Below are 11,066 nucleotides of genomic sequence, written 5' to 3'. Positions count from 1 at the left end.
CTTTATCGTGGCGGTTGAAGTTCCTAGATGCTATTGAAGGGCTTTTGATACAAGAATTTGAAGCTTTCCCTTCTTGGGTCAAACTTTATTATCTTCCATTACCCAGGCTCTATGTGATCTAGTATATGGATTTTGTGCTTTCACATAATCTGGCTCTATTTTACACCTTTAAGGGAGGAATTCTTGACATTGAGATAAGGAATTGCAGGCATCCTTCACTTTCTTTGGATCAAACATGATTACCTTCTTTTCTGTTATAGAAACTATTGGCTTAGAGCTCCCTGACTAGTGTGTGTGTGGGGGTGGGGGTGGAGGTTAGTGTATCCAGTATTATGACAGCACAAGAAAGAAGAGACAATTACCTCTTATTTTTCAGTACAGTATATATTTGACTAGCCCCTCAATGGAGGTTAATTGAGGCTTGTGAGGGACTCTTGATCCAAGGAACTGAACTTGCTTTGGAAACAGTTAGCTGTTAAGTTTAACAAATTTATTATGCACCCCATACCCATCCTGTGGGCAGTACATTTTAGAAACAATGGGTAGAGTTTGTTGGTCACAGAATTTCATTGTCTTAACATCATGGGAAAACATTCTCTTCTCTATCCACCACAAATGCTGATATCTGCCACCCTCTGTACCCTTACTGTACATTTCATGAGCATTTGTGAGGGGCTTGGACATCCAGCAGGAGTGTGGGAAGATGTTAGAAGTGAGTGATGACAAACGGTATTTGGGATGTGACAAGCTATTGGAGTGTGAACAAGGTAGCATTTTGTGAAGAGATTCGGGGAAACCAGTTGGCTGGACTCGAGTCCTGGAGGTGGAGTATACAGTACCTGCACTCCGAAGGAAGGGTGGGTATATGTGCAGCGTCAGCGTGCCTCTGGCAAGACCGTCTCCTACCTTACCTGGGTGGGAGACTGTCAGTGTTTTAAAATATAATGCAGAAAATATTGTAATTTTGCTAACTCCTTTCCGATTGACAACTGCTGGTATTATGGGTTTCCAGCGCTGCATGACCCTAGTCGGTTTAGCGCTTTATTTGATTACAATAATAATAATGTGAGTTTCTAATATTTAAACCTATTGACTACATGAGCGTTTTTAAGGCTATACGTTACCAGCACACCAATCAAGGATACTTCAGTCCCTAAAACATGGATTAAAGTAAATCATATTTTGCATACACAGAGATACACACCTTGCTGTATAAACTTTTTGGTGGGCACTAGTGCACTCATTCTAGGTTATTAACTTTTTGGGTTAATCTGTTTAGCGCTTCTTTTTGATTATAATAATAATAATTCGGGTTAATCTGAATGAAGTCATTGTCTTCATCTCTCAAACTCTTCATCATTTTTTGGAATAAAAAAAAAAGTTAAGGTAAATTTTTTCTACAAATTATTTTATACACTATGTAGGATTCCATTGCTATTGCAATATACATTCGAGGCTGGTGAAGGGTTCTTGATCCAAGAAATTTGAGCTACCGTACCAATTTCATGGATCAAAACCTGATTGCCTCTCATTTAACAGACCCTGGGCATCCCTTCAAAAAAAAGACTGACTTATACAGAACATTTGGGCAAATTAGGTCAATTTGTCCCCAGGATGTGACCCACACAAGTCGACTAACACCCAGGTACCTATTATACTGCTAAGTGAACAGGAGCAGTAGGTGCTTGGAGGAAAAACATCCAAATGTTTCCACCCATGCCGGGGATCGAACCAAGTGTGTAAGATGAGTGTACTAGCAGATGAGCTACGGGACACCTGTAAAAGTGGAAAGAAACTGTTGGAGGTGATGTCGTGAGGGTGCCTTGATGTTGAGGGGCTTTCGATCCAAAGAATGGGGACTAGTCCTCTACTTCGGGTCGAATCTGACTGCTTCTCATTTCCCGTGCGCTATATGACCTCTATGGGTTTAGCACTTCATGATTATAATGAATGTTCGAGTAATCTGTAGGGAAATGAAGCTAGTAAAGGTAAGTAAAACCCATAACTAGTATTTACTTTTATTCAGAAATTTCATTGTAAAGCCAATATATTAATTAATTTTTTTTTTTATGCAAAGCCACTTTTGTATCCTAAAGCCAATGCAACTAAACTACTTTTTATCATCTCTCTTTAGACAGCAAACTAGTGCTAAGACTTCTTTTTTACAAAGCAACTATTTGACTTGAATTTAGTTTTGCAATGTGTGAAGAAATTTAAATATCGCAGCATTATTCTCATTCTTAAATTACCAAACCCTTTCTCAGAAATAATTGTTTAAATCCAATAGATATATTTTTTTTACATAAATTGTGGAAAATACTGTATATATTTTCCAGAAATTCAGTATTTATATGTAAATAGATGGCCATACTGTATTTAATAATATTTATGTCATAGAAAACGGAAAGCCTGCGTCTGCGCAGACGAGACACTCGCCATCTTGATTTTGAATTTGTATTAGAAACGGTGAATGGGGAAGAATTTTTCGTGCTCTAGAGGTTAAAATTGTGCTGACACCTCTCAAATAGGAGGCGAAATTGGTGGATATGCATTCCTGCATAACTTGAGATATCAGACGACTGGACAAGACAGCTCCAGGAACCTCAGATAAGCTCTCTAGATTTGTGTATAATTCTGGCCAGTGTTTTCATAAATTTAGTTAGTGAGGTTTTTCTGAGTATGATACAACTTAATTAATATCCAGTCAAATTGGTGAGTGATATTAAGATATATTTTCCTTCTGTTATGTAATTGTGTATATATATAACCATTTATTATTTTTAATATACAGTCCACAAAATTTATATATTTACTAGTATTCCTGGTGTATGTATATTTCATTTAATTAATAGGTCCAGAGCAACTTGTGGATATGACAGTGGTAGGTATCGAAGGGGGACATTTTTTGCGACCTAAGTGTCCCAAATTCCTACTTGTCTAACTGATAAATAATAGTTATCATTGTTCATTTACTGTTATGTAAATAATTATACATTCAGCTAAATGCAATTTTCCATATTTAATTTGCCCGTTGGTTCTTCTTGAACCGGAGGTAATTAATGAAGTCATTAATTGGTTAATTACTTAATAATTATATGTGAAATGACAGGAGGTGGATGTTAAGTTCACAAATTTATTTAATGTGTAGTGGATTATAATTATTACAATATTAATTTTGATAAGTCAAGTCTGGCTAAGTTTATATTAATTTGTATAATATTAATTTGATAAGACAATTCTGGTCAAGATTTGTATCAGTGTATGTGTAATTGATAAGCCAGGTGTTGCTAATTATATTAATGTGTATAATATTAATTTTACTTAATGTGTAGTGGATTATAATTATTACAATATTAATTTGATAAGACAATTCTGGCCAAGATTTATATCAATGTATGTGTAATTGATAAGCCAAGTGTAACTAATTACATGTATATTAATGTGTATATTAATTTTGCTATGCCAAATTCTGGCAAGGATTTATTAATTTGTGTAATATTAATTTTGATGAGCCAAATTTGTATTAATGTACATTTAAAATTTATATTACAATCTTTTATATGTAATTGCTAAGCTCAAGTAGCTAGGATTTATTTAAAGGTAAGTTGTACTATTTACCTTTATAAAGTGCATAATTTAGTACATAATCAGTGTTATTAAGTTGAATTTAATACATTACATCATGGCGGAAAATGAGGAAATTAATGCAGAAGACAAACATATGGAATACAGAGCAAAGAAAGCATCAATACAGGCTAAAAAAAGTTCATGTAACCAAGGCATATAATAAGTGCTTGGAATTAATGAATCAAGAAACTGTGAATACTGATGATTTAAAATTGTATTTAGATGCTTTAGGGAATAGATATGATTCATATAAATTATATTACAACAAATATAAAGGAGATTTATTAGTAAACTGTGTAGATGAGACTGAAATAGATCTCATGATTAATCAGTATTATGAATTAGAGGAAAAGATTCTTTCTTGTAAAAGTCAGGCCTTGAATAAATTAAAATGTGTAAACCAGGCAGTTGGTCAGTCTGCTCCAACAAATAATATGTCTTTGCCAAAACTCCCAGAATTGTGTTTGCCTGTGTTTAATCCTGGAGAAAATTGGGAGGAATTTTGGTCAATTTTCAAAGCAGCTGTGCATGATAGGAGTGACCTAGCCTGTGTAACTAAATTATTTTACCTCAAAGGACAGGTAAGAGGAGATGCTCACATACTCATACAAGCCTTTCCCAATTTAGATGACTCTTACAAGGAAGCAGTTGACTTGTTGAAAGTCCCTTATGGAAATATAGAACAAAGTAGGTTGGATCTAGTGAATATTATTGTTAATTTAAAATCTCCAGATCACACTTACAAAGGTTAAACTTGAGAACAGTCTCAAAACTTTAAGTAATAAATATAATCTGAAGGAATCAGACTGGTTATTGAGTGCCATGGTACAGAATAAATTAAGCTGTAAAACACTTGAATGGGTCTCAAACAAATATCACAAGGGTTATTTTGGTCTGGAGGAAATAAGACTAGGTCTACAAGAATTAATTGTGCAGTTGCAGACCAGCCAACTAACTCATTTTAAAGATGCAACACATAATAACTCTGAGGTATCTGTCAAGTTTCACAAAGGGAGAAATTATCCCAATAGTAATAATCAAAATTCATTTCCTAAAAAGAGTTGCATAGGTGCATATTAAGTAGCAAGAATCAGAAATAATGATTCTCCACTAGGTAAGAAGAATAAGTACCCTTCTAAGAGTAGCCCAGTTAATAAGAAACCAGTCAGAGAAAAGAGAGATTGTCTTTTCTGCAAGGGTACTCATTTTTCTAAGAATTGCAATGCATACAATTCATGGAATGATAAAGTTGAAAGATTGGAGGAACTTGACATATGTATCAGGTGTTTGGGTAATCACAATGTAAAGGATTGTTATGCCAAATTAAACTTCTGTTATCAATGTCACAAAGGAAGACACCATATAGTCATGTGTAAGGGTCTATATGTTAATGTTGATAATAATGATAATGTTGACAATCCTGACACAACGGTAGCTAATGTAAAAATTGCTGCTAATGTTAATAATGATGGTTTTGCTGAAGTAGCCTTACCTGTGTTACAGGTAAAAATTGATGATAAAAGGCATAAATCAAAAAATGTAACTGCATTATTAGACCAAGGATCCCAGTGTACTTTCATTAAACGTAAATGTCTTGATGGTATGAAAATACAGATGGGAGATCCCACAACTTTAAAATTATCTGGTTTTCTCTCGGATAAAAGGGCTCAATTGTGTGACACTGTTTATGTAACTGTCAGGTTAGGCAATGAGAAAAAACGTGTTAATGCAGTAATTGTAGATAGACTTCCAGAGAAAATATCTACAGTAGGACTTAGTAAAGCTACAGAAAGACTCTCACATAACGTAAATTTAGCACCTTCTGGTGTAAGTAATGATTCTGTAGGCCCAATAAATATTTTGATAGGTAGTGACTATTATGCCTCCTTTGTAAAGAGTATGGTAAAGAAATGTGGTGTCACCCTTTTGAAGACTGCTGGAGGCCATGTAATGTATGGTAGGATTCCTCGTAATAATAATTCATGACTAGAGGAAACTACAAATACCATAACTGTGTGTCTTACTCATGAAGTTGTACCCCAGTATAATTCTTCCATAGAGGATGGTGTTGAGCCAGTGCATAAATTGTGGGAATTAGACAGCATTGGAATAAATGTAAATGAAGAAAGTCCAGACGATTCTTTTACTCAGGAGCAGTACCTGAAAGATGTAAAATTTGAATCTGGACAATACTGGGTACGACTTCCGTGAAGACTGAACCATCCAGAAGTGCCCACTAATTACAGAATGGCATATGGGCAGTTAAAAGCTCAGCTCCGCGAACTGAGTAAGACACCAGAATTGTTAACTGCCTATAATGATATAATTGCTGAGCAGTTAATTAATAAATTTATAGAAGAGGTACCTCCTGAGCAAGCCAAAATTTATGGTCACTATTTGCCACATCACGGAGTGAAGAAGGATTCTAAGACCACTCCTTTGAGGATTGTGTTTAATTGTAGTGCCAAGAGTAACAAAAATGTACCTAGTTTAAATGACTGTTTGATGACAGGTCCGTCGTTGACAGAAAAATTAGGAGATATCTTATTAAATTTCAGAGTGAAGCACTATGCCTTTATGGCTGACATAAGTAAAGCTTTCCTAAGAGTGGGTTTACAAGAGGCTGACCGGGATTGTACCCGCTTCTTATGGCCTGAGAATCCTATTGACCCACTTAGCCCTCTGAAAACCTTTCGCTTTAGGAGCGTATTATTTGGTGCTACATCCAGTCCGTTCCTACTTCAAGCAATGATAAATGCACACCTTAAATGTACAGGAAGTCCATTGAGTAAAGTAATGAGCAAACAATTTTATGTGGACAATTTCCTGGGTGTGACGTCAACTGAAGAGGAACTGTTAATGACTTATGGAGAGGCTAATAAAATAATGCAAAGTGCAAATATGCCTCTGAGAGAATGGAATAGTAATTCGTCCAAATTGAAGGACAAAATAAGTAAAGATTACCCTGGAGATGAAGTGCCAAAATGTAGTAATGTATTGGGTTTAAATTGGGATACTGAGAGAGATTTGTTAATGTTAAAACCTAATAATTACATTATGCCCAATAAATTAACTAAGAGAGTTTTGCTTGCTGAAGTTTCCAAATGTTTTGATCCACTAGGTTTAGTGTCACCCCTTACCTGGAGTTTACCTGGAGAGAGTTCCGGGGGTCAACGCCCCCGTGGCCCGGTCTGTGACCAGGCCTCCTGGTGGATCAGAGCCTGATCAACCAGGCTGTTGCTGCTAGCTGCACGCAAACCAACGTACGAGCCACAGCCCGGCTGGTCAGGAACCAACTTTAGGTGCTTGTCCAGTGCCAGCTTGAAGACTGCCAGGGGTCTGTTGGTAATCCCCCTTATGTATGCTGGGAGGCAGTTGAACAGTCTCAGGCCCCTGACACTTATTGTATGGTCTCTTAACGTGCTAGTGACACCCCTGCTTTTCATTGGGGGGATGTTGCATCGTCTGCCAAGTCTTTTGCTTTCGTAGTGAGTGATTTTTGTGTGCAAGTTCGGTACTAGTCCCTATAGGATTTTCCAGGTGTATATAATCATGTATCTCTCCCGCCTGCATTCCAGGGAATACAGGTTCAGGAACCTCAAGCGCTCCCAGTAATTGAGGTGTTTTATCTCCGTTATGCGCGCCGTGAAGGTTCTCTGTACATTTTCTAGGTCAGCAATTTCACCTGCCTTGAAAGGTGCTGTTAGTGTGCAGCAATATTCCAGCCTAGATAGAACAAGTGACCTGAAGAGTGTCATCATGGGCTTGGCCTCCCTCTATTAGAGGGAAATTATTAATTCAGGAAGCATGGAAACTTAAATGTGCTTGGGATGAAATTCTACCTGAGGAATTCATTAACAGGTGGGATGAATTAATTGGTGATTATGAAAAAATTCCAATGTTGGAGTTCCCATGCCAGGTGGCCAATCCAAATGGGAAAAATGTACTTCACATTTTTTGTGATGCTTCAAAATTGGCATATGGAGCAGTTGCTTATCTTCAATGTAATAGTGTTATTTCTCTTGTTATGTCTAAGGCTAAAGTGTCTCCAATTGAATCACGTACCTTACCTCAGTTGGAATTAACAGCCATTTATGTAGGTGTCAAATTAGCTAATTATATAAGAAATAAGTTGCAGGAGATAAATATTAGCGACACTGTAATTTGGTCTGATAATGAGGTATCCTTACAATGGATTCGTAATGGAAACAGCAAAATTGTGTATGTACAAAACAAGAGTCGCTGAAATTAATCAGATGCAAGAGAAGTATAATAGTTTGGGTCAGCATGTGTTAACATTTAATCATATACCTGGTGAGGAGAATCCAGCTGATTTCTTGTCTCGAGGTTTACCTTATGCTAAATTTGTAAATGCTGTATCATGGTTTAAAGGACCGAGCTGGTTGGTAAATAAAGCTAATTGGCCTGTACAAAAAGTGTATATTGCTCCTGTTGAAATTACTGTGACCACCGCTCCAATAGTTTGTTCTCCCTTAGCCATTGTTATAAATAGGTATTCTTTACCCAAACTAATCAATGTAACTAAGTTGGTGTTTAAATTTCTAAACAAGATGAATATTTCATTTAAGTTTTCACATCCTCTTGAATATTGGATAAAAAGGGTACAGGAGGAAATCTATGGAAATGAGATTAAATTGATGATGGAAAGAAAAATTGTGAAAGGTTCCATAATAGAGGAACTGGGGCTGTATTTAGAGAACAATGTAATTAGGTGCAGAGGTAGGTTACAAAATGCTGAATTGGGTGATTATGCTAAACACCCGATCTTACTGCCAAAACTCATCATCTAACAAATTTGATTGTTCTAAATGCCCATAAAAATGTAATGCATGGTGGGGTACAAGATACCTTAAATTGTATTAGGGAAACTTTCTGGATTCCACAAGGACGGCAAAGTGTAAAAAGGGTGATTAAATCTTGTGTAATATGTTGCCGTGTGGATGCCAGATCCTATATGTACCCAGGTCCTCCACCATTGTCAAATGAGCAATTTGAGTCGTTTAGCAACGAACTCCGGCCGGCAGCAGTGTGGAAAATACTGTATATATTTTCCAGAAATTCAGTATTTATATGTAAATAGATGGCCATACTGTATTTAATAATATTTATGTCATAGAAAACGGAAAGCCTGCGTCTGCGCAGACGAGACACTCGCCATCTTGATTTTGAATTTGTATTAGAAACGGTGAATGGGGAAGAATTTTTCGTGCTCTAGAGGTTAAAATTGTGCTGACACCTCTCAAATAGGAGGCGAAATTGGTGGATATGCATTCCTGCATAACTTGAGATATCAGACGACTGGACAAGACAGCTCCAGGAACCTCAGATAAGCTCTCTAGATTTGTGTATAATTCTGGCCAGTGTTTTCATAAATTTAGTTAGTGAGGTTTTTCTGAGTATGATACAACTTAATATCCAGTCAAATTGGTGAATGATATTAAGATATATTTTCCTTCTGTTATGTAATTGTGTATATATATAACCATTTATTATTTTTAATATACAGTCCACAAAATTTATATATTTACCAGTATTCCTGGTGTATGTATATTTCATTTAATTAATAGGTCCAGAGCAACTTGTGGATATGACAGTGGTAGGTATCGAAGGGGGACATTTTTTGCGACCTAAGTGTCCCAAATTCCTACTTGTCTAACTGATAAATAATAGTTATCATTGTTCATTTACTGTTATGTAAATAATTATACATTCAGCTAAATGCAATTTTCCACAAATTTCCACAAGCTATTATGTGGTTTAGTACAACATTTTTAATGTACTTCTCCATCTTCAGACTGGTCAATGCCTTTACTAAAAGTTTCCTCACTATTTTCTCCTTGATAAGCATTGGTCATCTTAGGAATATTACTCGCCAGCACCAACAGCCTAATTGATCAGGGGGCCCATACTCAGGCGGCCTGTTTACTAGCCGTAAAAATAATGTCAAGATTTCATTTAAATATTGGTTCATTAGCATTAATTTAACTAATACTATATAGCTGACTAGGCACACTATTTATCTCTGGTAACGCTGGTGTATTACATGGGTGGATATTTACTGCATATTCCGTGGATATTTGTTGGCTACCAATGGTTTGCTCTTGTAATGGATACCTAGGGGAATATTTTTACTGATTTTACTGTTCCTTAGTGGCATGTGTTCAAGTATGTGTGAACCAGTGAAACACAACCCTGGTACTTGATTTTCATTTAATTATTATTTAATATTACATATGAAAGTAATTTAAATATTTTTAGTAAAGTTCCATTGACAAGAATGCTGAAGCTCTCTAATATTTGATCTTCCTGACTGCTCATTATACCTGTGGAAAATCTTAATAATTTTCCTGTGATTTGTGTGTGGTAACTGATAGGAAAATAATGTTTATGTAAGAGTGTAGGAGTGTATCTTCAATGCGACTTTTGAAAGGTGTTAAATCATATGAGAACCTATATTCTCTATGCTCCTTATTTATTGTAATCTGTTAATTAAGTAAAATGTATTCAGTATAATTTAGAGAAAATTAATAACCTGATTAGGAATATGTAGTATACACCTGAATATAATTAAATATGTGTATAATATAATCGTCTAGAAAGAGAGAGCATCGAATATGGCGTAACGTGAGGTGTTGGGGAGGAGTTTGTGAATATAATCGTGTGTCGTCGTAGCCGATAGAAATAATATTGGCATAAATGTTGTACTACAGAATAAGTGAAGAAAGAATACATACAAAGGTGTCCAGATATACAAATTATCTTCATAACAAGGCTGATATTGAAGACAATACCGGACGCTGTGATTGTACATGTTGACCACCATGTGCACTGAAATAATTTATGTTCGCTTCCTTATATTTGCTATAACACCACAAAGCAGGTAAGGTGGCTAGTATTGGCCAATATTTAGTATGACTTCCTGTTAGGAGGCGTTAGGATATACCACCCATAGAATAAATGGGTAAGTGCAGTTCATTATTATTGTTAAGCAGCCAAGACCACATAACTTTTCCTTAATCATACAATCCACAACCTAACTTGCCAGTGTTACTGGCTTAAAGTTTCTAGTAAATTTTCAGGAACCATATGTCCCTAATTTAAGGTCCCTAAGTGTGAGTTGAGCGACTGAGACAGTGGGCATTGAAGGAGGGAGTGTTGTCACCCATTGTCACTGAAGTCCCACTTGTTTTCAAGATACATTTATATAAGTCAGTGATTACTTTAGATGTGTTAGTTTTCCTGAGTTATGCGAGTGAAATCTTAAGGTTATACTTGCAAAATTCACCCACACAATTTCTCACAATACCTTCACTCTCAGTATTAAATAAAAGTTTATTTTCGTTTGCCTAGTCTCCTGGATATAATACGCAGTGATTATTAAATTGATACAAATGACTATACGATGTATTTACATTAAT

The 11,066-nt window shown here is 35.9% G+C and overlaps 1 long non-coding RNA gene across 1 annotated transcript in view; it reads left to right on the top strand.

The window, feature by feature from the left end:
• Positions 1 to 10,273: 10,273 nt before the first annotated feature.
• Positions 10,274 to 11,066, top strand: part of LOC138853216 (uncharacterized) — a 172,183-nt gene continuing 171,390 nt past the window's right edge. Inside the window, exon 1 of the long non-coding RNA XR_011392423.1 lies at positions 10,274 to 10,528. This is a non-coding gene — a long non-coding RNA (uncharacterized lncRNA). The remainder of the gene's footprint in view (positions 10,529 to 11,066) is intronic.

Source organism: Cherax quadricarinatus, chromosome 25 (genome assembly GCF_038502225.1).
Source record: "Cherax quadricarinatus isolate ZL_2023a chromosome 25, ASM3850222v1, whole genome shotgun sequence".
NCBI lineage: Eukaryota > Metazoa > Arthropoda > Malacostraca > Decapoda > Parastacidae > Cherax > Cherax quadricarinatus.
The sequence above is the reverse complement of the archived record's forward strand: the minus strand, read 5'-3'. Positions and strand labels throughout refer to the sequence as shown.